The 26,130-nt window shown below is 45.5% G+C and overlaps 1 long non-coding RNA gene across 1 annotated transcript; it reads left to right on the forward strand.

Annotated features, from left to right (window-relative positions):
- The first annotated feature begins 21,179 nt into the window (after positions 1-21,179).
- LOC128786071 (uncharacterized) lies at positions 21,180-25,915 on the forward strand. Its single transcript, XR_008430169.1, has 4 exons — positions 21,180-21,269; positions 21,962-22,079; positions 24,952-25,025; positions 25,116-25,915. It is a non-coding gene; the product is annotated as an uncharacterized LOC128786071 (long non-coding RNA).
- Positions 25,916-26,130: the final 215 nt, after the last annotated feature.

Consider the following 26,130-nt stretch of genomic DNA (forward strand, 5'->3'; position numbering starts at 1 on the left):
CCTCGCTGCTCAGGAAGACTTGGGTATGGAGAGATAGCTTCCCTTTGGGTACGGGAGCTGCAGGGGCAGAGCAGGATGAAATGTCTCAGGAGGTGCCCATGAGGAGCTTCATCCCATGAGGATTGACTTTGATTTTGAGCTCCCACTTCCCAGTCCTCCTGAAGAAAACTTTGAATTTTCGAGTCCTTCAGTACATAAACAATGTTTAATATTTCAGCAGGTATGAATGGCCAAGTCATTTCTTTAAAAGCAGACTGGATCAGGTTGTTCTGCTGTCTCTCATTCCCACCCATGCAGGAATCACAGTCTCCACGTGGGCTCTACCCTCTCCTTCCCTGTGGCAGGGTGAGAAGCTCATGAGCGTTTTAGCAGTGCCCTTGCTGTTACAGCATGCTCTGTCCTGGATCATCTGTCATCATCTTCTGCCTCATCATCATCACCTGAAGCTCCCCTCTACCCTGACTTGGGGAAGCTGTCTGCATGGAATCATGCTTCTCTTAATCACTGATCATGTGATGCTGATGACTAAACTTTCATTATAATGAGCTGTCCTTTTTTTAACTCCCCTGCAGTAAAGGAGGCTTTACTGAAACCTGACATCTTTCAGAAGATGTCCATGTATGTCCATGATGTCCATATCCATGTATTCAGAAGTACTTTTTCACATAAAAATTTAGGAGTTTTTTTTTAAATGTAGGTGATCTGTAGATATTTTGGGATTTTAAATTCACTATTTTTCTCCTCCTTTTCTTGTGCTACTTAATCTAAGAGGCTAAATGAAATCTTGCCATTATTTTTCCTCTCTCGTATTTTTTATTGTCTTGTGGATGTTTTATTATCTTGACATTTCTGCAAATATTTCCTGTTGTGAGGGCTCAAAAATAATAAAAGTGAAAGAAAATTGTAGAAAAGGAAAAAGATGGTAGTGAAAAGATGTTTAGGAGAAAATGTTTCTATTGAAGTTGCTAGCAGGAGGAAAAAAGATGAGGGAATACATTTTTCCCCCCTCATCAAAATTCTTAATGATGGAGATGTTTAGAAGTTTAATTGAGGAAAAAAAAATCAGATTTTGGCATGTCTGAATGGATACAATTTGTCCTGTCCTGCTTTGACCTTCCTCAGTTCTCCCTGGTGTTACTGCTGGCCCTCTCTGCCCCTTAGGCTGTGTCAGGAGCACCTGGGAACAGCAGATAAGAAGGAGCCTTGGGGCAGGGCACCCTGGGAGCAGTGCTGGAGGCACCTGTGTGCTTGGGGGAACCCCATGCATATGAAGAACTTCTGTCCAGAGGGAAAATATCCAAGGGGGAGCCTTTCCCCCTGTGGTCTGAGAAGTTCCTCTCCTTGGAAGGGGGATATCACCCATCCAGCACAGATCCAGACTGGAATTTCCAAGCATCATGATGTGCCTGGCAGCAGGAAGAGGATTACTGGCTGCAGAAGTAAGTTTTCAGGAAGTGCCTTTTTGAGATTTTATCTCTTGTTTTTTTGTTTGTTTGGAGAATGTTGGAGCTATGCAAGTCCCTGAAGAAAACAACCCTGGACACACAGCTCTTGAAATTAAGAAAAATGAGCACTAAGTTAGAATAATGGGGCAAAACATCCAGAAATACATTAGAGTTCAGTGGAGGTGTTGGAAGTAGATAATAGGAAGGATCTGGAAGGTTTTGTGATGGGAATATTGCCAAACTGCAAATATGCTATAAATGTCTTGGGGACTGAGGCACACAGAATACAAGCCTTCTGAAAAAGAACAGATTTCATGGCTCTGCTGCTCTGAGAACAATGTGTTTACTGGGAATGTTGGATTAAAACTGAATTTCTCCATCAACAACTGTCATCAGTGTGTGCTGTATTGTAAGTGGGCAGGGGACTTCTGCCTGCATTAAATTAAGGAGCGCAGTGTTAGGAATAGTTTCCTTACTTGGGATGGCGTCACTCCAAGCCTCAAGGTAATTTATATTTCAGGTAGGCATGCTGTAGTTTAACAAGGCTAAATATGGACAAATGGAAGCCTGATGTAGGAGCAGATGCACTGGAAGCAACAGCAGAGTTTATGGAGAATAGCTGAATATCCTTCATATTGTAGGAACAAACAGAAGCAGTTGTTTTTTTTTTTTTTAATTGGATTTTGGGACAAAGCACAGCTGGCACAAAGCTTTAGCATGAATTCAAATGCTGCTGCTTATTAGTGCAGTAACTGATTATTTACAAGTCCTAGCTTTTTCTTTGCTGTTTAATACTCTGACAGCCACAGACCTACGTAGCATGTTGCAAACATAAGGTTTTTAGGGAAAATCAGCTGCTTGTTCTTACAGCATTTGGCAAGGCAGGAGAACTTAGTCACAACTTGCTAGAGGTAATCTTGCATCCTCCTTGGCAAAGAACGGGTGGGAAGAAAGAGACAGAGAGGGTGTCAGTATCCTTCTGGTCAGTGTAAAAATAGCAAGCTGGAAAAAAGTCAGACAGATGATTTAACCATTTTTCATCTCTTTGCTTAGAGAACCAGGGAAAAATGTGTTTGACAAATGAGTTATCACGTCAGCCCCTCAGCAAAAGAAAACCTTTCTGAGCAAGAAAAGAACTATCCTTTCCCAGTTACTTTGTAGTTCTTACTTTAGTCTTTTGTGAATAATGGTCATCTGGGGACTTCTTTTAAAGTGTGGGTTTGTTTTTGGTTTTGGTATTGTTTTTGTTTTTAGTTTTTTCCCTTACAAAGAAGAAAGAAGTCAGCCTGTAGAGACATTAATTGTTGTGCCCTCCTTGCTCCAGGAGTGCTGGTGGAAAAAGAAACCCAGTGATCATCCTTAGTGCACATGGGCTTCATAATATTTGGCACCAGGCAGCAGGCGAGATGAAAGCGTGTCTCTTGACAGCCAGCTTCGTACTGGCAGCCTTTACTGCAGGCAACAAATTAATCCACTCAGCTGTGTTCTGCATAATTGTTGATACTGTCTTAATTGGTGCCATACGTTTCCCCGTGTCGACATGTCCATCATGTTGATGTCTAGGGACTGTTGTTTCCTGCCAGCCCAGGAGCAGCACAGCCTGCTCTGTCCCAGCTGAACTCCCACCTGAAATGCCTTAGTAAGAAATTGGATGTTATGGTGAGGGGAAAATGAAGGGCCATGTTGGGGCATGACTCAAAATTAATGGCAGTAAGAAGTGGGACTCCTGATTTCAGTAGTGTTTGGAGATGAGCCAGCTCTTCCAGGGCTCTCTAAAGACAACCCATTTCAGCTGAAGTCAAATCTGAGGGCAAAGGAGCTTATTCTCCTGCTCCCAGGAAATCCGTGGCAGGGGCAAGTAAATGTTTTCCAAGCTGTGGGGCATCCAGGTCAAGGCAGCTGCAGAGCTAATTGACCCCAGAGCAGTGGCTTTGTGGGTTGGGATTATCATTCCAAATTTCATCCATTAATAAAGTGGCAGCCGAGGCAGAGCCTGGAGTGCAAGTGCAGCCTGCTGTCGCTCCTCTGTGTGCTGTGCTGACAGGGCTGGAAGCTGCTGGGAAAGCAGGGAGCTGGATGCAGCTCACCCAGGCTGAGGTGAGCACGCAGGACCATGGATGGTGAGCTCCTGGGAGGGAGCAGCCTCTCACCAGCAGGAAAAGGCATCTCTGATCCCCCCCTCCCTGCCGAGGCAGGGTACAGGCACTGGCTGCTGTTACCTCTGAAGTGGCAGGATCAGAAAATCCCAAGTTAGGCACTGAAATAAAAAGGCACTTGTGGTCAGTTGCACACCTCCTAAATAAGAAGCACCATTCCTTTGGTTCACTGAGGACTTCCATGCTTACAGTCATTGGAGTTTGGGAGCAGCCAAGGTCCTTGTGATGGGCACTCACTGAGGCCTGCATGGGAATCCAATAGTTCTGTGTTCCAAGTGCTGGGACCATGAACAGTAGGTCAGGCACAAGCCAGCAGACAGTGAGGAGGATCAAGTGTTGGATAACATTTTATTCAGTAGGTGACACCCCTGCTAAGCACTGAATTATCTGGTTTGGGGAAAATGGCACACAGTTTGGGATGTGAAGCTTTGCTGTAGAGTAAATGTGCAGGGAGGGCAAGTAGTGTTTGCCCAGGTGACCCCGGCCTCTGGGCACCACTTGTGCAATGAAATTGTTCACTGTAGCATTGCCTGTGCACAAAAACATGCACACACACACACTCTCCTTCCCTTTCTCTGCTCCAAAGGTTATTGGTATGAAAGTCGCTTATTTTCATCATCTTGTGTGCTGTCATTTCTTGTTCAAGCTGTTGGCTGGTTTTAGGCAGAAATATGCATGTAGAGATGAGAGAAAGAAAGTTTTTTCCCCTATCTTTTTGTAAAGTCATCAGGGTGTATTTAGGCTACGGCCAATGCATGGTTGAAAAGCTCATTTAAAAAATGAGCAAAACACTGGGAAACACTTGTTTTGCAAAGGTTGTAAATTCTAATGTTGACATTTGAGTGTGGAACAGAGAGAAGCAGGAGGAGAATAAATGCCAAAATAAATGTGTTACCATAATTTTCAGAGGAATTAGGTTGCATGGGTTTTTTCAAGTGTAGCTAGGAAATATAAGTCTGCTGAGCCATAGTGTTTTATTTAAAAGTCTGCACATTCTCAGAAACCTGTTTTTGCATGTGGAATGCAGTGGCGGTATTGGTAATCAAAATGCCAAGAGAAATGTTTTTCTTTTTTTTTGAAAGCTGTGGCCTCCCTCACCTTTTGTGGTTTCTAGGAACAGGTATTGGGAAAATTAAAAAAAAGATGTTGCTTTACAAGGTTCATGTGAGAGACAGATAAAATGGCTGAACTAAAGGAAAACCTTTATGAAAAAGAAAAATAAAAGCTAAGTGAGCCCTCCAAGCTATTTCTGGAGTTTCTTTGTACATCTTTGGTGAGCCAAAGTACATCTGCAGTGCTGAGAATGCTCTGTCTGATGCAATTTCAAGTTTGGAATCACAGCTTCCACCCAAAATCCTGTCTAGCCTCAGAACTCAAAGGATATGGGCACCAGTTGGATGAGCTTTCTTCTTCCCTAAGTGTCTCGAGGAGCCTTCCATCAGTGCAGTCACTGATGGAGAGGTGCAGCTGAGAAATGCAACTTTTCCAGGAAGCAGAGGGAGGAGGTGTTGGCTTTGTGCACAGAGGGATCATAATCCCTGGGCTGTCCTAATGAAAGCAACAGCCCAAGAGGTGTTTGAGGCCTCCCCCAGAAGCAGAGCAGGCTCAGCACCTTGTCTCTGCTCCCTGGAGCAGGGCAGGATTGGGCCACTGCTGCTTGGGGATTGCTCTGATGAAATCTGGTAGAAAGCAGCTCAAAACAGGGATCCAGCTTGGGATCCTCGAATTGCTACTAGCAGGTGTTTCTGCAGGGGGAAAAAACCTTATACATTACTTCAACCTGCTGAGAAATCACCTCAAGCTAAGCTGTCTGGACAGCTCTGAAACATTTCCCCACGCTTCCACTGTAGCAAGAAGTCCTTAAAGAATCCTGAAGTGTGTTTTGTCAGCACTTGAAGTCGAGATTACATCATCTTGTAATGTATGTCTATAAAATCAAGGTGTAGCAGCCTTCCCTTTCAGAATGTGTGCTGCTGTGAAGGAGACTGGAACACTGCATCTGCTGGTCAAAGTACAGTACTGCCTCCTTCCCCTGCTGCTTTCATTGCCTCTGGTAGCCTTTTCTAGCACAGGAAGTTTATATTATCTTTTCCAATTGAAACTTTCTTAATGTTGAGTAAGGAGCTGGACTTTAGATACTTTGTGTAATGTAGTTACTTGAGCACTTGGAATTTAGGGACCTAAAATGATAACAAACCGGACTGCTTCATGCTTCAAAATTACATGTTATTTTTCATGAGAATTCCACTTTAGAATATATTTCTATTATACAATCATCAGGTGCTGTTTTTCCATATGATTCAGTTTAATCAAGATGCCATTGTTTACTCCTTCTGTGTTTCTAGTAGTATGTTTTGCAATTTTTTGGGGAAGAAAAGGTCACAAATAGAATTGGCTCAAATGCTGCAGTGGTTTTAGGTTGCTTCTGCTTCTGACCGAGTCTAAATAGTTCTTATCTTCCAGAAGTGTCACTTCTGGAAGTGGGGATGCTTTGCTGGGGCTAATGCCAGCTCAGGCAGGAATGGTGGTGTTTTGTTCCCACTTCTCAGAGGCTGCAGTGCCAGGTGCTGGAGCTGCCAGTGAGCTGAGTGCCTTCAACCCCCCTGTCAGCTCCCACCTTGCCCTCCATAAACACCTCCAGCCACTTCAGCCTTGCCCAGCTCCTCAGGGGAACCATTTCAGCCCAAAGCAGAGCCCTTGTAAATCACAAAAATGTTTTACAAGCCTGTGCACCAAGTGGGGAAGGCACACACAGGGCACACTGTTCACATGTGGCTGTAACTGAAGCCAGAAAGGTCAAGAAAAGGGGACAGAGGCACAGAAAGGTCCCAAAGGAAGAGCCCCCAGCTGGGCACCAACGTGACCATGAGCCTGGCAGCTTGCTGGCTGATGCCTGCAGCTGCATTCAGCTCTTGGAAGCCTTTCTGAATTCAGAGGCACGGGAGGAGGCCCCAGGAGCACCCAGGAGGCAGCAAAGCCTCAGATCCGCGCTCGGTGAGCAGAGAGGCTGCCGATGGCCGTGCAGGGGACAGGATCAGCTTCCCCCGGGCAGGGCAGGCTCTGCTGCAGGGGAGCAGCGTGCGAGCGAGGGGAGGAGGCAGCAGGGCACCTGCAGGGGTCAGAGGGGCTGTCTTCCCAGCTTTGAAGGATGGGGCTGTTTGTCAGGGAGCAACAAATCACTGTGAGACCCAGAGGCAAAGGGAAAATGTCCTGAGGATCTGCTCCAGTGGCATTTGTGGACCGAAAGCCTAGGGCTGGGTCTCCTCACAGCTGGAGGTGTTGAGAAAGCAGCTGGGCTGCTGTCACCTGTGGCCAGAGACCCTGCACTCTGCAGTTTAAATTAAGCTGTATGGACCTCAAGATTTTTGTGCTCACCTAAATTCTGTCTACTTGATTTTTTTTTTCCAAGGATGCAGGCAAGGCGAAGGGAGAAATAGCCTTACATTTATCATAATTGTAGTATTTATATTTGAGGGAACAATTTGAAATAGTTCTAATGTTTAGCTGTAAAAATGGCTTTAATATTTTAGATGGGCTTTTATCCATCCTCCTAAGTCTTTCCTTTTTCCCCCGGGTTAAACTTGAACTTTGTAAGCACTGATGATATGAAAAGATATAATTAAATAAATGTATCTAAAGAAATTAAGTGCATTAGGATTCTGCCAAGCTTTGTGCAGGGCTTACCTCTCTTAGCTCTTACTTGGTGTTATATCTGGGCTCTCTTCCAAAACTTTGCATGCCTTGTGTGGCTTTCTTGGCCTCACTGAAGCTGCATCCCAGTGTACAGCGCTCCTGGATGTATCCATGGGGGTTGAGTGGGTGATTCCCCATGCCAGAGGCTGTGCCCAGCTGTGGTGGGAACTTCTCAGAAGACAAGGAGCTGCAGCATAAAGGTGTAATTAAGTTCCAACTTTCAGAGCTGATGAGAACATCACATTTAAAACCAGAGCAGGGTGAGGCAGGTCTGGGCTGCCTTGGATGTTTTTATTAGCTGCTAGTGGTGCTGCCTGCCTGTGATCTTGCTGCTGGAGGGATGCAAGATCTCGCTGTGTTGAGAGCAAGCAGTGATTCTTCTGCCACCTTGGTAGCTCTCAGCTGGGGGCTGCACTGCCCACTGGGAAGGGTCTTTGTGAGGAGTTGTGCTGGGAGAGGTGTAACCTGCATTTCCTGGACACTCTCAGTGGTCACAGCCTCAGCTCGGGACTTTTATTGGCCTTATTTCACGAAAGGTGTTTTTTTGGTTGTTACTGCCCTTTGTCCTTCCCCTGCTCACCTCCAGAGCAGCAGCCCAGCTCCGTCACCACCAAAACTGCAGCAGTACAGAGAGAACTGGGCACTTGGCCCGTATCTCAAAAGCAAGAGATGAGTGAAGAGCTCTGTATTCTGTCTGTGAGGAGAGTGAGGTCATGGTGATGGTGAGGGTGCTTTGTATTGCAAAGTTCATTATTAATTGTGTTATCTCGACTTTCATGCTCTCTTTGTGATGGACCAAATGACCACCCTTTAGCAATGCAAAGCACTCCATCTCTGGGTTACAGAATACCTCTGGGTTCTGGTTTTCATTAAATTTGTTCTGCTGTGTGTGTGCACAGCATTCCTTTCCCCTTAACACAGGCTTTTAAGCAAGCCAGGCCATAAAAATATTTACATTTTCCTATAGCATTTGGTCTGTACACAGTCAAACAAGCATGGCACTGAGTAAGAAGTTGTGGGACTGGGATTCAGTGGGAATGTGGCATCCTAAACTGCAACAGGCTGGCTTGCCTTGCTCCCATCCCTGCACTGAGGAGACAATCTCACACAGAAATGTCTCTGGGGCCATCAAACTCCTTTACAGGCGCCAGAAAGAGGCACTGTGTTGTGCCTATCTAGACACAATTCCAGGCAGCAGATTGTTAACATTAATTTACTCATAGGAAAAGCTCTTTGTTTTAAAGAAAGATGTGGTGTTTGTTCAAGATGTGTTTGATGCATTTGAAACCCCATACATAGCAAGGAGACTATAGTAGATGCCCTCAGCCCTGCTTAAGGCTTTTTAGTTAGAGGTGTCTTCTCTCCTGAGTCAATCTTGATCCCTCACCTACTCCCCTGCATGCTGCTGACACCAGCTCTGTGATTGATGGTGCAGGATCTGGGTTTTGGGCAAAGGTTTGTTCCTTGTTCCCTGTTCTTTGTACCCCTCTCTGCGGCAGCTGGGGAAAGAGAGCTGGAGAGGAACTTTTGACAAGGCTGATAGGAGAGAATGGCTTTAAACTGGCAGAGGGCAGGGTTGGGTCAGATATTAGGGAGAAATTCCTTACTCAGAGGGCAGTGAGGCACTGGAACAGGTTGCCCAGATGGATGCCCCATCCCTGGAACTGTTCAAGGCCAGATGGAATGGGGCTGAGTGAGAGGTGTCCCTGCCTGTGGGAGGGAGTGGGAACTAGGTGAGCTTCCAACCCAAACCATTCTGTGGCTCTGTGATTCAGGTGAGCTCAGTGGGACCAACCAGGCTGGGGCAAGGACAGAGCCCAGGACAGGTGCTCCAGCCCTCAGCACTTGGTGATGCAGGTGTTTGCTGCAACTTCCTGGATCCAGGTGTCCCAGTTCCACTGAAATTCAGTGGGATTCTGACTCTAGGCACTCTGTCACATGTCCCATGCTGTTACAAGTGAGCCTTAAAGTACAGAGACTTTCCAGCATGCCTGGCCACCCCGCTCCTGGTCAGTGAAAGGTAGCAGCTTTGGCATGTTTGAAAATCCCACTAAACATTTGGTGCAACCCTCCTTAGCCAAACCCCTCATTCAGGCTCCCTTTCCTTTTGGCTGTACTGGAATAGCCCTGGAGATGGAGGGAACAGAAATGCAGGAGTCAGGCCCCTTGACTGTCCTGAAAGACACCTTTTCCAGATGTTAAGGCAATTAGCTGTCTTCCTCTGTTATGAGAAAAAATCTTGGATTGGATTTATATCAATTTATGTATTTTTATACTAAAAAAAAAATATGTATATTGTTGGGGTTAAGCACAGTGCACACTACACTGTCTGATGTATCCACTGAAAAGTCAAGAAACAGTTTCTGTAAGAGCCACAGTGTATTTCCCTGTTGTACTGGGTGGTGTGAATATGATTTTATGTATCCTTTCACAGCTAAATGTCTGCATAAATACAAAAATATGGCTCTGTATCTATCATTCCATGACTCTCATCTGTCATTTCTCTATGGACTGTATGTATGATCTATCTATCTTAGTTTAACCCTATATTAATTTTGGAGATATCATAGCAAAGTGTTTGTGGTTTTTACAGCAATATTTCTTTTTGCTTTGACACATGAATCAGCTTTGCAGGATGATGCTCTGAGGAGTGCACTGAAGAGCTGTGAAGAGCTGGGAGGTGGCAGGTACAGGGGTGGCACACCTGAACTGCTCCTGCCTTCTCAGGAACATCCCCCTGAAGCCAACATTTATGGTAAATACTCCCTGCTGATGGCATTATTGCAGGAAATACTAAATGGATCTGATGTTGAATACTTAGTCTCTTACCTTTCCTGATAACTCTATGTTAATGTAACATTAATTATTCCTGACTTACAATGCTGTTGAATGTTGATAAAGGCTGAATTGCTACTTGAAATGCTGATCCTGACAGCCTTGTGGCAGGCACTAAAATGTGCTTTCCCAGTCTTAGGGGGGAAAAAGGGAATACATTACTACTCTGATTATAGCACTTCAGAGGAAACATATTCCAGTCACATCTCGTGGAGCACTCACCTGAATCCCTCTTGCCTTCAGTAGCCTGTGCCTTTGCACAGGACATAAAAGGAATATACATTTCCCTTTTCTTTATTTAAAATTTTATAGCAATTGCTGATGTGGGTTTAGTTCAGCATGTGTGAACAGACCCCTGCAAGAAGGATGCTGTCTGTCCATGGAGCAGTGGGCATTTCCTTCACCTGACAGCTGGCACATGGGAGTAAAACTTGTGGAGCAAGCAGAGAGAGACCAATTCCCACTGGTGTCACCTTCCCTGCAATTTTGAGTCTGAATTTTTTGCCTCCAAACTCTGTCATTGCCCATTTCTGTGTCCCCACTGTTTATCTCTGGTGTAACACTGCCATTTTCATGGTATAAAGAACATGGGAACTGTAGCAAAGTTGAGGACTGGCAGCACTGGGAAACCACAGGGATTAATTTCTCAATGATCCTGTCAGGTATGTTCAGCTCTTGTCCTCCAAAATCTTCTCCTCCTCCTTGCTGTAGGAGGAAATAACCTCCATCCCTTCTCAAAATCCCCACCTGTGTGGCAGAGGAAGGGCTGAGGAAGGGAGGAGAAATGCTTATAAAGTGGGATTTTGAGGAGCCTTCTGCCACTGTCCTGAACAAGCAACTACTTGTGGCCTTCACTGTAGGAAAAAATGTTCCATCTCTCAGAGGGTGTTTGAGGTTTCTGTTTGTTTGTTTATTTAAAAAGAAAGCATCTGGCATTTGTGTGCAAACATTAATGAGTCATTTAAAATAGACTCAGCACTGCACTTGTGAGGCTGGGATCTTCCAGCTAGAAGAGGAGAGATGAGAGGGAGCTGGCACACCCTGGAGGACTGCTTTCCAACGATGAGGAGGGGACACAAATTTAATTTTTACCTCCCTCCGCTTCCCACCTCACCACCACTCCTGGGGGCACTTCCAGCCTTCTAAAACCCCTTGGTGAGCACTTTGAAAGCAGAGCTAAAATGGGTCTCTTTGAGGCTGCTGTGCCCTCTGTGCAGAGCCCAGCACTTGGCTGTGGGTCTCTCCAAGGAAAGCAGTTTATTTCTGGCACTGCACAGGGCCACAAATAGACCTGCTGGTGGGGAGGGACAAATGTGGCTTGGTCTGGCTCTGTCCTTTCTGCAGTGTCAGCTGGCAGCTGGAACCACTCGAGACCATCAAAATTCAGAAATATATGAGAAGTGAGGCTCTATGAAGACTCAGCCTTGTTCTCAGAGGTTCCTGAGCAGCACAGGAGGTCAGGAAACCCTGGCTGGAGCAACATTTGATTCCAGCAACATTTCAGCAGATGGGGATCCATTGCTGGGGCTATAGGAACTTGTGGGGAGAAAATTCCCCAGTATAAATAAAACATTTAAATCTCCAGCAGTGTAACACTCAGAGAATTCCAGTCTGGGGAGAAAGAAACCTTCCTGCTTTAGATTTATCTCTGGGAAGGAGCTGTAAGCTAAATCTCCCAACAGGAAGAGGTACTTTTGTGTCAGGTTACACTTCCACCATCTGTTCTGTCACTGGCAGCATGATGATGCTGTGCTGGTGTGCCAAGTATTTTCTTTCTGTAAAGCCTACACACTCCAAGATTATTGGAAAGAAGCTACTGCATCACATACAAGTACTTGATTTTGCTTCCTGCTTGGTTTTGTCTATTTATGCTTCTCAGGCCTTTACTATAGAGAGGAAAACAACTGAACCAACTCCAGCACCTGGGATATGTTTGAGAAATGGAGAGATCTGTGTGATCCAAGCACCTACTGAAACTTTCCCCATGCACCCAGAGAGATGCTCTCTTGTGTTCCTCCCCTCTGTCATAGTGAACTCATTCATCTTCTGAATTGCTTTTCATAGATGGCTGCTGAATCATGCACAGAAACTCTCAAGGAAGGGAGAGCAAAGTGTTCCTCAGGCAGTGCTTAGCAGTGAAGGGTGCTCAAATACACTTTCCTGGCTGCTGCTGCAGAGAAGGCTCAGGACATGCAGGTCCAACACCCCTGTTCATGGAAGCAGTTTGCATTTGAGGAAAAGCTATAATTAAAAAAAAGTATTTTAAATAGGTATATCTTAACTCCTTTTGCATTTGGCAGCAGCTGTGCCTCTGTGTGTGGAACAGCTTTACTTTGTCAAACTGTACCAGCTCCAGAGGTTCCTTGTGCTGCACCAGCATCCATAAACCCTTACAAATTCCAGGTGGAGACGAACCCTTGATGTCCCTCTGTAGAAAAATGTGGCGAACCCTGGATCCAGGGAAGAAATGGTGATATCTAGCTCCAGATCAGAAGCCAAAGGATAGCTTTATTCAAACTATACTATATTACATTAATATACTATCTAAAGAGCTACTATCCTATTCTACATACTTACTTCTTACTTACCTATCAACTTACTACAAACTCGTGACTCTCTGCTGAGAGCCCGAGCCACAGCTGGATCCCACTGGTCACTGACCCCAAACAACCTTCACCCGAATCCAACCCAGCAATCACTCCAGGTGAACAATCTCCACACCACATTCCACATGGGGGGAACAAAGGAGCAGAGGTAAAGATTGTTTTCTCTTCTTCTCTCTGTGCTTCTCCAAGAAATCCTGAGAGACAGAATTATGTCTCTCTTCCCAGAGAATGTGAATGTCACATCCTTCCATCTCCTGGGGGTGTCACTTCCTGTGGACAGCTGGGCCCAGGCTCTTGAGATGTCAAAGTGTATTTCAGTCTGTCGGGGCTCTTTTGCAGGAGTTTATCTGCTGAGGTGGAGCTTGGAGGCCTCCCAGAGATTGCTCTGGTGTTTGATCACCATCCCACAGGCTTTGCAAGGAAGGTCACTTAATTTTGAGCAGGATGCTTCATACTTCTGAATACTGCGTGCTCTAGAGTGCTCTGTGGGTGGAAGGTCAGAGGTGAACCACATAAAACAGATATGAACCACATAAAAACAGATATGAAGGAGAGAGTAGGCACCTTTCATGGTTAAATTAATTGGAAACCAGGATGCCCAAACAGGGACAATGCTGCAGGTAAGGATTTTGGTGATCCTCTCTTTTAGTGCTGCTTGTGAGGTTGAAAAAGGACCCCTGCTTACACAAGAGAGAGCAGATATCCAGGGCTAGCAATGTGAGTGGTGAGTGAAGGAGGGGAAGGACAGGTGAAGTGGTTGCTGAAGGAATCACAAAACATCACGAGTGTCTGCAGAGGGGCTGAGCTTCTGTACCCAGGCTAGTACAATAATTAATCCTTTGTGATCCTGACAGGTGCCTGCAGAGAAGCAGAAACAAAAGATCGTGGTCTGACAGTGATTAATGCATCATTACTTGTCAGATTAAGACTTTTGGAAGTGGGTAGATAAGCCCTAGGCCAGGTTGTTGATTGTGTTTGGGAAAACTGCAGAGGCTGACAGTGTGGGGGGAGCTGGGCTTCAGCAGTTACTTACCCCAGGCACTTACTGTGCTTTCTCTGAAACCAAGCTGTTAACAGGACAGGAGGAGAAATGCCTGTGCAATTTATCAAAAAAAGCTCTGCCTCGAGTGTGGGTTATACTGAAAAAGTGACAAAAGCCAGAGTCGACCCCCGCCTGTGTTACCCCAGCATCTTTGCAGGGTAGGGAAGAGGCTGCAGTTCATTGCTGTCATCCAGGACGCTGTGGCATCCCTGAAGGAGGGAAACGCAGCTCTTGCTGTCTGTGTTCACGGCTGGGAGGCTGGAGGGGCTGCTGGGGAGCTCCTGGTGCCCCACAGGATGGGCAGCAGAGAGGATGGGAGCTGCCTGGGGCAGCACAGGGGTGTTCCCAGGGACGGCCCAGCCTCTCCTGCTGCTGCAGCAAAAGGCATTGCCTGGGGGACTCCCGCTGCAGCTCCCTGGCTGGGTCCAGCTGGGGATGGGGACAGCACTGCCAGCCCTGCTGCCAGAGCACCTGAGGGGGGGTGTTTGGATGGGAGCAGCTCTGAGCACACCTGGGAACAGCTTCACAGCCGTCCAGTGAGTCAAAACAGGAGGCAGCAGGCAAGTTCAGGCACCTCCAGGGCTAGGCAGCAGGAGAGTGGGAATATGGAGCTCCCAGATTGCAGTTTTTGACCCGGGTGCCCAAATTCTGCCAAAATCTTTCTTAAGGTGCCTATGGTACTTGCCTATGTTTTATTGTAACAGCAGCAGCCTTTAATCTCCGTGGTTCATGCTCTCCTGCTCTAAGCTGGGGTTACTTCTGCTGAACCCTGCTTTGCAAAGAGTGCTGCTTGTCCCTGTGTGAATGTTCCTGCAGACAATCACAATATTTAATGTACAGCATCGCTCTGTGGCTCTGCCTGATTCTCACACCGGTTTCCAAGCTTCTCAACGCGTAGATTTTTGTCAGTTATTGGAAGAGGGATTTGCTGAGGAGCAAATCTCCTCAAAAGGGCTGGAGAAAGAGGATGGCTGTAAGCCCTGCTTAGCCTTGGTTAGTTTGGCAGGAACAGGGCAGGGGCTGAACACATCCCTTCATCTCGAGTGCCCAGCACTGCACAGGACCAGCATTGAAGTGTTAATTATAATCACACATGGCTGTCCTGCTTTTGCCCATTTTCCTCTGGGTGTCTGAATGGAAGTGCTTTAATCCTTTCAGTTCTTCCTGGGAAAAGCTGTTGACACCCTGTGTCTGTCCCATGGGGGTGATGAGTGTCACAGTCTGATGCTGCTGTTCCCTGTGCAGCAGGGGCTCTCTGGAGCCTGTTCAGCTCTCTTCCAGCCTCAGCTCCCAGTTCAGTCCTAAAGTGTTTTATTTTGTTTGCTGGATGCTTCCTCTTGTTTTCCCCTTGTCATTCACTGTGAGGAGAACTGCCTCTTTTCTTCTCCAGAGTAACACAAAGCTTCCCACACAGAGCCTTCCCACATCCTCCCAGGCAGGGCTCCTTGTCTGTAGGGGCATCCAGCCTGCAGCAGCAAGGAGCTGCTCCAAACCTTCCAGAAGTGAGCTCCCTTCCCTGAGAAGGTGGAGCCCTATGCTTGGGCTGATGTAAACTGGTGTAGCTCCACTGATGTTGGTCCAGCTTATCCAAACCAAAAATGTGGCTTCAAGTAAGTGAATCACTCTGCTGGAATGCAGCCAGCTCCAAAGCATACCTGTCCTATGGGATTGCTGAGAAGTGAAAGTTGCTTCCACCCTTTTTCACTGACAACCCACAGATCTGCCATGGAAGAAAGGCTGCAGTGCCATGTGTGAGTCCCTTTGCCCTCTATAAAATGTCACTGGTTTTGGAGAGGGGTGGAGATAGTCCCATTATTCATACAGCTCCATAAATGAACTCAAACATCCATCTTTTGTCTTTATATTTTTTTTCTTTTTTTTGAAATGTTCTGATTTCTCTGTGGGAGCTCAAGAGGCTTCATGCAGTTAGGGGTAGGGCTGCAAGACCACGGGCTCCAAACTCCACACCAAAAGAGGGATGATGGAGGCAGACTGCCAGGCACTGTGACCCTGGGGTTTCCCTGGGGCTGCCCATGTGTGAAATCACAGGATTTTTGCAAGGTAAAAGGCATCAGCAGCCGTGCTGGCTGGTGGAGCAGGAGCGAGCGCTGCCAGCCCTACCAAGCTGTGTCCTGGAGAGAGCTGCTGGGATTGGAAAGTGGAGTTTATTAACTCCAGATTTTTACAGTGAGGCTGGCATGCCAACAATAGGGTCTGAACACAAAGGATCCCTTGCAGATATAAATCAGGGGAAGGCATCTCCAAAGGCTCCTGCCAGCCTGAGTCACACAGCCCCAGTGCCAAGTGCCAGCTGCAGAGTGGCAGCGGGCCCGCAGCTGAGTCACAGGCTCCCAGCTCAGGGGGCATCACTGATGTCCTGGTTAGCAAACCCACTGAGAATGTGCTGTGCTCACTGCTGGGCACAGGTGTCCACACAGAGGGCTTGTCCCTCACTGATGGACAAAGGGAGCTTGGGCTGGCAGCTGGGCAGCCTCCAGGGGAAAAGGAGGAGGTGAGTTGTAGGTCCTGTGGTGGCTCAGTTGAGGGGAGGCTTTAGGGAATAGCTAAAGGATTTGCCCCTGATGAAGGAAGTAGGGCAATGGCTATCACTGTCCCCACTTCATAACCCTCCACCTGCTTGGAGGTGTTTAGAAATATCTTTATTATGCCATTTTGTCTGCAGGAATAGATGGAAAGGCTGGAAAGGTTATCTCCTACTGTGCTTGAACAGCTCCTCAGTTGGAAATAAGCATCCCTGGAGCTGAGCCAGTACAGAGAACATGTGTGTGCACCCTTTGTGTGTGCTGGCACAGCGTCAGCCTTCCTGAGGGAAGGATGGGAGCCTGAGCCTCCCCTCCTGTGGCTGCAGTGCACTCACACTCACCCAGCTGGCTGGCAGCCTAAAACCCTCCTAGCCCTGCTGGAGGGTTTGTACAACATCCTTAAGGAAGGGTTGGTAGAGGGTTGGGTACATCAGGAACACCTGTCAGGATGGGGAAAACAGCAAACAACCCTCTTGATGTGCTCCTGCCGTGAGTGTCTCTCACTCCTTGACTCCCCTTCAAATGCTGGTGGAGTTCACTGACAAGTGAAAGGTTTCTAGGGGGTAAATGAGTAATTGTTCCTTTTTTTTTTTGTTTGGTTTGTTTGGGGTTGTTTGTTTGATTACAGGGGAAAGACTGTATTTGAGGCCTGGTGCTAGGTCAGAATTGGAACTGGAACTTTAAATATAAAGCCCCAAAAGGTCCTGTGGGCTGATCCCTCAGCCTTGTACTCAGGTCTAAGACACCTGAGCACTGAACAAATTTCTTGCTGCTGCTGAACACAGTCAGACACTGGGGAATGTGTTTTGCTGTTCAAATCTGTCCTGAACTCTCTACTTTTCATGTCCTTTTTAATAACTGATCATCTTGAACCTCCCCATTTTACTTGGAGTATAATCTTTTCATGGGGATGCTTTCCTGTTTGCACCCACCCTGCAGATCTTCATGTTAATCTTTGATTGGGACCTTGTTGGTGTTTCTGCAGAGTAAATAGAGTTATCATATGTATCCAGTTCTTAAAATTCAGGTGAGAGTGGGTTGTGTGGGTGCAGGGATGGGCATTGCAGAGACAGGCAGAATAAAGTTCAGTTATTTTTCTTTCCTTTTTGTGCTGCAGGACAAACCTTCCCCAAAAACGGAGGCTTTGCCACATGTTTTCTATAACTAGCCAAATAAAATATTATGTTTGTTAGCATTCTGGGTCAGAGAAATAACTCAGGCTCTGGGCTTAGCATTTTTTCTTCCTCACAGTGGCTTCTGCTGAATGATAATCTTTAAAACTATGCATGTGGGGAATCAGATCCTGACCCCCATTGCATCTGCTCTGCACTGCTGCAAAAAAAACTGCCCAGCAAGAACAAAGTGAGCTGAGTTGGTTGCTACAAGCACTGGAAACGTTTTCTGCACTGAAAATCAAGCTGGAATGGACTGGAGTTATTCATAGAGCTCACTGTGTTGAGTAACCCAGTAGTTTTCTTTAAAGACTCTGACTAGCTTGGTTTACACAGTTTCTATTTTCACTGTTTAAAATGGATATTTTGTTTTAACAATAATTCAGTCTTGGCTAGCTTATTTATTAAAAAAAAACCTGCATTGAATTTATCCATAACTATCCATCCCTGAAATTCCAATTTTGCCTATTTTCCATTTTCTCACAACTTGACAGTAGTATGAGCTTTCCTAAGAGGGATGGATCAATGGATCATGGAACAGAGAACATGGAGGAAGTTTCAGTTTTCATTGCAATATAATATTAAAAAGCATCAGTAGTTTGTTTTTTTTTTTTTGGGGGGGGGGGGGGGGGATTTTGTTTTTGTTTCCCACTGAAACTTTTTCCTTGATTGTGTTTTTCTGTTTTTAAACCAGCAAGAGGATTTCAGAGGCTCCATTTGCAAGTTTATCCTTAGGAATGATGATGCTGGGATCCTATTGAATGCTGCAGGACAGCTGCTCCAAACTGCATTTCCCTGGACCATTATTCCCTCAATCTTTCCAAAGTCCTTCTCTTTCTAACCCACTGGGGCTGCCCTGTGTGCCAGGCAGCTGCAAACCTGGCAGGCAGTGTGGGCACTAGGGATACCCACTGCTAGAGGAAAATCCCAGGGAAGGAGGGTAAAAGCACAGGCACCTGCTAGCTGCACCTTCAGCCAGGACTTTGCTGTTTTGCCACTAGTAAGGGAATTGTATTTTTTTTTTTCAATCCCTCTTTTCTCCCAGGTTCCCACAAGGATGCATGCTGTTCCCCAGTGGTTCTATGAATGCTGCTGTGAATGCTGGGGTGCACCCCACCCAAAGCCCCACTGAGGAGGGTCCCTGCTGATGTGGGGGGCCATGGCTCCACCTCCTTTGCTCCTGAGCACTCTGTGCTGCTGGCTTTGCTTCTCTACCTGCTGTTTGTAGTAAGCACTCGTCACAGATGTAAGCTCATTAATCACCCCAAGCCATGCTTCCCTGATTCCATTTATAGCTCTATTCCTTTTCACAGCCCCCACCTTAGTCACCACTCAGTTCTTGGAATCTGGGCTTTGCTTTTATTTAAGCCTGGAATGGATAAAGGATGAAAAAAGAGGGAAATTTGGAAAGGCAGGCTAATATCACAACAAAGTGTATGTAAGATACATTTAATGTTAGACTACTTGGCCCAAAGTGTATTGGCAGAAGACTGGCAGCAAAGCTGTTGCATTAAGTGAAATAGAGACCATTTACCCTCAGAGCTTAACAGGCACAGGACAGACAAACAGGAGCCCTGTCACCCTCTTGGGATTTCTTGTGTCCTGCCAGCAGCCCAGATTGCTTTACTGCCCTTAGCACTGCTCAGTCCAGTGCTGACCTTGGCCACCAGCCTGGCTGGGAGTCCCATGGGCAGCCCACAGGAGGAGGGGAAGGGTCATGAAATGTAAAATTCTCTGCAGAGGTGTTTGGCTGCCCAAACGTGCAGAGAGGCACTTCTTGGCCTTTCAGAAGTGTGGGGGATTGAGCACCTCTTCCCCCTCCTTCTCCACTGACTTTGGTGTCTGCAGAGCTGTTCCTCTCACTCGTCTCTTCTCTGGCTGCAGTTATGTCTGCCCAACAACTGTTTTTCTTTCCTTCTCACAAATGTTGTCACAGAAGCCTTACTGTCACTCTTGATTGTCCCAGCTTTGGCCAGCAGCAGGTCTGCCTTGGAGCTGGCTGGCACTGGTCCTGTCAGTGGGGGAAACTTCCAGCAGCTTCCTCCAGAAACCACCCCTGCAGCCCCCATCCTCTCAGCACCTTGCCATGTAAACCAAAAAACCAAATACACTAAGTTCTCTGGGAGATTGGAGGGAGAGAGGAGGAAAATTCTCATTTCAGGGGTTGAGTCTGAAGAGCCTGACTCACTTGGAGGCCTTGGGGAACATCATGGGGCACCTCTCTTCATGTCTAGGTTTCTAAACACCTTGGCAAATCTGCTTCAAAGTAGTTCTGTTGAGCAGTTTCTGCCTGCCCAGGGCTGGGAACAGAGTCTCAGCAGAGTCCTCCTGGCTGTGTGAAACTGCTGCCCTGACACTGCAGTGAGGGCTGTACAGATCCCAGGGATGGCAGATGACTCCTCCAGCAGCATGTTCATGGCTGACATGGGTTTACAATAGGCCTGTCAACAGCAGCTGGAGAGAGCTCTGGTCCTGGAAAACAATGTCTCAGCTGCCAGGGTTGGGCTGAATTCTTTAATGCTGTGTCTGAGCCTAATGTGCTGCAGTGTTGCTTTGGGACGAGCTGTGCTGCCTCCAGTGCTGCAGTTTGGAGCACGGACCTGCCTGTCCAGGCCCAGGAGGGGCTGCCAAAGATGGACTGGCTTGTGGTCAAAAGTGACCAGTGCTGCTCAAAAGCTGCACAGACCTGCAAGTCTCTTGTATTTATATCATTTTGTCGGTCTCTTTCCACATCTGAATTTTAAACATCCGTTATAAGGCAGCGCTGCTTTAGTGGTGAGCCAAGTTTTTCTTCTAAAACACATGTTCTCTAAAGCCTTCATCCTTTATTGCCTTTGTTCTGATTTATTGCCCTTGCATTACCACATGTGTAGAGCACAGTGGAGGAAAAACTACCAAACCCAATAAAGCAGTCTTCTCTTCCCTCTTCCCAGCCCACATACATCAGGATTAACACCCTGAATCATTTATATCAAATGATTCAACAGTGAACTAACTTCTCTCTAATTTCTACCTGCCTTCATGTAAATATGCTGATGAAGAGGATGTTGATAATGTGAGGATATGATAAACCCAGAAAAAGCTACTGTGGAGAACTGAAAAAATGGGCTAGACACTAAATCCAGAGAATGGTGGTGAGATTCAAAAATAAAAATAGTTGACTGCCTTTTCTAAATAGGCATTTTGTGGATATAATTTTTTATGTGCCTCTTATCAATACCTAAAATGGCCTTATCAATACCTAAAATGGCCTAGAGAGTCAAAAACTCTATCCCACAAAATGAAGGCCACTTTTTGCTATCTCAGGGGAAGCATCAAGCACCCGAGGCATGCAATTGCTAGTAAAAAAAAAACAACTGTGGGAAACTAAAATTAAAAAGTTGTGAAGCTTGTATGGCTCTATGAGCTAGAAAAGTTCTTACTGAAGTTTTTGTTTGGGATGCTCTTGATGGGAAGCTTGTTGTCATATTCAGGCCTGTTAACTGTGTTAGTTAACAAAGGAGAGCATTCAAAAGCCTGCTCAGAGGCATATTTGTCTTCTTTTTCTTTCTTCTTCTTCTTTTCAATTTTCTTCCTCTTTTCTAAATGGAAACCAACTTTCCCAGCAGAATGTTTTACAGAATCTGCTTCCTTGAAACCAAAATGAGGCAACAGCTGTGCTTGCAGCAAGTTGCAACATCTCCTTGCTGGATGGAGGCACATCTTGTCACAAGTGGTGCTGGTAGCAAAAGCTCAGTGGAAGAACCTGCCTGCCTGGGGGCTGTTCACTCCTCTGAGGTGAGCTGGAGACACAATTTCACTTGGTTTCTTTGAAGGGAGAGCTGTACTCCACCCAAGGTCAATGAACTGAAGCTTTAGTAAACCTAGATAAAATCCTAATATGAGATGATCAGACTGCTGCTTTGATGAAATCAGAGCACAAGTGTTGTAAATATGCGTCACTGAGCAGCTTTAAAATCATAATGCAATGATTTTAGACTGCTTTCAGGTCCAACTGAGCCATGCTTAAAGTCGTGTGCTTGGTACCAAAGTCCAGTAAATTGTTTGTATTCATATGTCTTGTGTGGTTCTTGGAAGCTTTCTGAATGTGCAAACTCTATTTTGTTTAGGGGAAAAAAGGCAAACCAAGCTTGCCTGCCTCTCACTACTTTTGAGAAGGTGTTTCTCAGAAAAACTTAAGAGCCTTGGGCCTTTTTTTGTTTTCTTAGAAAACAGGAAATGAATTTTAGTTCTGCAGTTGCTTGCTTAAGTGACTTGCTTTCTACGATCACTTCTGGGTTCTGGAATGCTGCAGAAATTATCTGAGGGCATTTTCAACACTTCAAAATTAAAATCAAATTGCTTGAAATCGTGCCAGCATTTTAATGAAAATTATTTTCTTTAAACAAACACTTGAGGACTTTCAATTTTTTTTTTTTAATCACAAGAGTATTCTTAACCTAAACACCTTTTCTTTGTGGTTTTTCAAGGACCCCATCTGCAGTGCTACAACCAGATGTGTCTTTGCATGAAATCAAATTCAAGATCTGCTCAGCTGAAAACTAGATGAGCGAGGAACACTCATTTTCACACAGCACAAAGTTGTAGGTAGGTGTGACTGCAAGCACCATCTCTGCCTCTGTGCCCACAGAAATGCCTGGGCAGAAGCAGCAGCAGGGGTTTTGCTGCATGGGGAAGGTCAGGCACAGGGTGAGCACTGTGCAGCTCCCAGGTTGCTCTCAGTCCATCCACAAATGCTTTTAACAAGTGCTGTCACTCCTTTGCTGAGAAGGACACGTGTAAGCAAAAAGTGACCATGCAGCACAAGGGATTCCAGGGCTTCCATGTGTTTCTCCAACATATTATATTTTCTGATATTCACTGAGAGATTAACTATTGTAAAATGCAGGTGAACCCAATGGGAAGAAATGGTGATGTCCAACTCCAGTTCAGGAGGCTGAATGATTTCTTTATTATAACTATGCTATAATACATTAATATACTATAGAAAGGAAGATACTAAAACTACAAACCTACTTTTCTGACTACCATATCTCACTAACTAACAACTTGTGACCCTGTTTGGAGAGTCCAGCCACAGGTGAGTTGAATTGGCCTTCAGGCTCAAACAACCCTCACCAGAATCCAATCAAGCAATCAGCCCAGGTAAGCAATTCTCCAAGCACATTCCACATGGGAAAACCAAGGAGCAGAAATAGAAATTGTTTTCTCTTTCTTTCTCTCTGTGCACCTCTATGAAAAATCCTGAGAGAGAGAGAAATGCGCTTGCCACAATAAATAAAATTAGAGCAGGCTGCCTACAAGATAAATTCCCTAATAAAAATGTTGCAACATCCCTAACTTTCCTAGCCTTTTCATGCATCATAGGTAAACTCTTTAAAAAAGAGCTGGTACAAGGGAAACAGTCTAAGTCCTTAAGATCTCCCCGCATGTAACCATTAAAGTTACAACACTGCAACCTAGAGATGTTACGAACAAACAAACAAAAAAGCTACATAAAACCCTTTCAGCTTTATGGACATGGTAGCCCTTCAGATCATGGCACCAGGAGATTCTGCTTTGACACATATTGCCATATATTCTGAAGATAAATGCTGTTACCCTCAGCTTGCTTCTGCTTTGCTGGCTGGGGCTGGCTGGGGCTGGAACTGCAGAGATGTCAGTGCAGATAGGATCTCCCAGAGGCTTATGCTGGCCAGGAAAATGCTGGCTGGGAAAAAGATGTGGGATGTGTCCAAATAAGAAGAGTCTGGAAGGAGTTTGTGATGGTCTGTTATTTCACTATGAGCTAGGAGATGTGAAATTTCCTTTTCCGGATGAGCGCATTTCGTGTTTTGCATAAGAGAGCAATTGCTTCTTGTAAGACTTAGCATTTCTGCTAATTTAATGAGCTATCCATACAAATGGGCTGCATTAGTCATTGGAAAAGTTCCTTTTCAAGTTCCACAAGCATGTTTTAGACCTCTTGATAAAGCCAGTAGCATGCTGGACTTCCACAAGCAGAAAGACCTCCCAAAGTATGCAAGCTATTCCTGGCATGTTGTATTCTCAACACGTCAAGGAAACATGGATTATTTTTACACAAACAGGCAAATCAAAATGGTTCCTTAGCAAGCTCCCATGAACATTCTTGGACCCTGAGAAGGAAAAGAATAATGAAAAGTAAGAAAAGTAATTGCTTCTGAATTAGGTTTCTTAGATGGATGTGTTGTCACACATTCAGCAGTTCATTTGCACCAGTTTGGACCTCTGATGAATGGTGGAGGGAGTGAAGGATAAAACAGAAAGAACAAACAAGGGCCATGAATTAATCTGGATATTTTATATTGGAGTGTTTTTTTTTTTTTTTCCATACTGTGTATTTATCTTCAAATGTAGACTGTGATGAACTGCAAACACTTTTGGAAGTTCTTTTAATAGCTGTTGATTGAAAGGTGAAGGTGTTGAGAGGGAAAGGATCTCTGGAGCTGAGTGGGCCAGTGTGGAAAGGACAGGCCAACATCTTGCTGGAAACCACAAAGCAGCACAGCAGCAAAACCCCTGGAGTGTCCTCAGCTCCCCTGACACTGCAGCACACAAATTTGGCATTAGGTCTCACAAACATTGGAGCTGTTCTGAAACTCCCTGTGAAGGATTACAAATGCTGACTGCAGTTTCTAGACAAAGACAGTAAGATATCACAGCTCTGGCCCCAGCTCAGTGTTTTATGTCTGAGCTTGTGTTACCATGTAGGGTCCCTATGCATTAAATTGCCTCAGTCAAAACCCAGTTCTGACACCCACCAAATAATCCTGTGATTTACCATAATCCTGTGATTATGGTAAGACAATAAAAAGTACTGCCTGACCTCAGCATTTTTCCCATTTCAGTGCAAAGAACTATTTTTCCGCACAGCGAAGGGACTTTTAACAGAAAAGAGGTGTAAAGCATGCACAAACAGTGACACTTAATGTGCATCCTCATCCATAGCTCCTTCTGTGGGTAGTGTGGTTACTGGTTCCACGCTCATGTTCAAATTCAGGAGCAGCTCCTGCTGCTTGGGCTTGGTGCAGACTCAGCCAGCAGCCTTGAGCTTCATCTTGGCCCCACTACTGTCATTAATGCAATGGTACCAATAACTATCAATAATGACACCTTCACTCAGTGGGAGGGTGGTTTTATTGCAAGTGCTTTATCCCAGGAAAAGCAGAAAAGGGGACTTTTGTGCAGCCAAAACCTGCAGCAACTGGGTGCTGCTGGGTTTGGTGCTGGGCAGGGCTGGGAGCTGGACACGATGATCCCTGTGGGTCCCTTCCAGCTCAGCTCATCCTGGGACCTGTCAGTGGCTCCTCACCACAGGGACACTGCTGCTGTGTGAGCTGCATTGTGGCTGCAGGAAATCAAAGTTCACGCTGCCTTCTCTGTTTTCCTTCTGTTTTTCTAACCTTGCACCTCAAGTTTGCCCTCTCTCCTCTGACAGGCCTCAACAGGAAGCTTTGAATGTGGTGCCAGCACAACAGCACTGAGAGAAAATAAGACAAGTACCTCCAAGATGTAATAAATACTACTGTTACTTCCTATTGTTCATTTGAATCTCCACTCCTGAGAACTTGAGTTAAATCCGATTTTTTCATTTTTTTTTAGGCAGAATATCCAGCAAGTTATAAAAACAGCATCACAAGGAGGTCCTAAGATGGGGCTTGCTCCAGTTTTCCTGCTGAGCATGTGTTTAGGAATTGCTGCTAAAAAAAAGTCAGAGAGGATGGCAGTTCTGTGCTGTCACGTGGCCTGATACAGTGCAGAATCTGCTTAGCATTCTTGAAGGGAAATTATCCAGTGCTGCAACTCACAATTTATAATTGGTTGCATATTAATAGCTAAAAAAGGCAATAAAATCCACTGTGTGTCTAAAAAAAAAAAATGTAAGTAGAAGTATTACAAGCTGAGCAGTGAAAATCTGGAAGACTTCTTGGCTAGAGCAGGGCTGTGTGCAGCGTTGTTTCTCCTGTATTAATTACAAGCAATTTTAAATCATCTCCTTCCTTCAAGGAAGGATTTTGTTCAGCGTTTTTGTTAATTTTAATCTTGCTAGCATGATACTCTCTTGCAACCTCTCCCTTGTGTCATAACAGTGAGACATGCTGCCTCTTTTGTCCCTGCCCTTTGGGAAACACAGTTACTGCTGCTCATTGCCTAACCCTGCTGTCGTGACTATCAGTACACGTCCCTTGAAAGGAAGAGAAACCAAAACCCAGCAGCAGAATTGTTCTTCCCCCCCCACCCCTGAGTTCACTTTTATGTGTAGTATTTAAGCTAGATTGTGTGAGTGCCTAAAGAAAATCGGGGGTTTAAAATGTATGGTGCTGCTGTATTAGAGTGGAAAGCTTGTTATTCAGCACGCTAATTATTTCTGAGTCACTGTATTTATGAAATGTCATGTAATAACTGCTTCACCACCACGAAAAATAAATAGTGCAAAAGCAGGCACTTTATGATTTTGACATTTTAGTGTATAAACATATTCCCAAGTCTCTCTGGGGGCTACTGGGAATCTGATAATGTTTTTTTGACATCTAAAAAAATGACATTGAATTTCCCAATCTGTAACACTCCATATGTATCATTAGTGCTGAGCATTTTATTACAGCCTCAGTGGCAC

Source organism: Vidua chalybeata, chromosome 3, assembly GCF_026979565.1.
Source record: "Vidua chalybeata isolate OUT-0048 chromosome 3, bVidCha1 merged haplotype, whole genome shotgun sequence".
Classification (NCBI taxonomy): domain Eukaryota; kingdom Metazoa; phylum Chordata; class Aves; order Passeriformes; family Viduidae; genus Vidua; species Vidua chalybeata.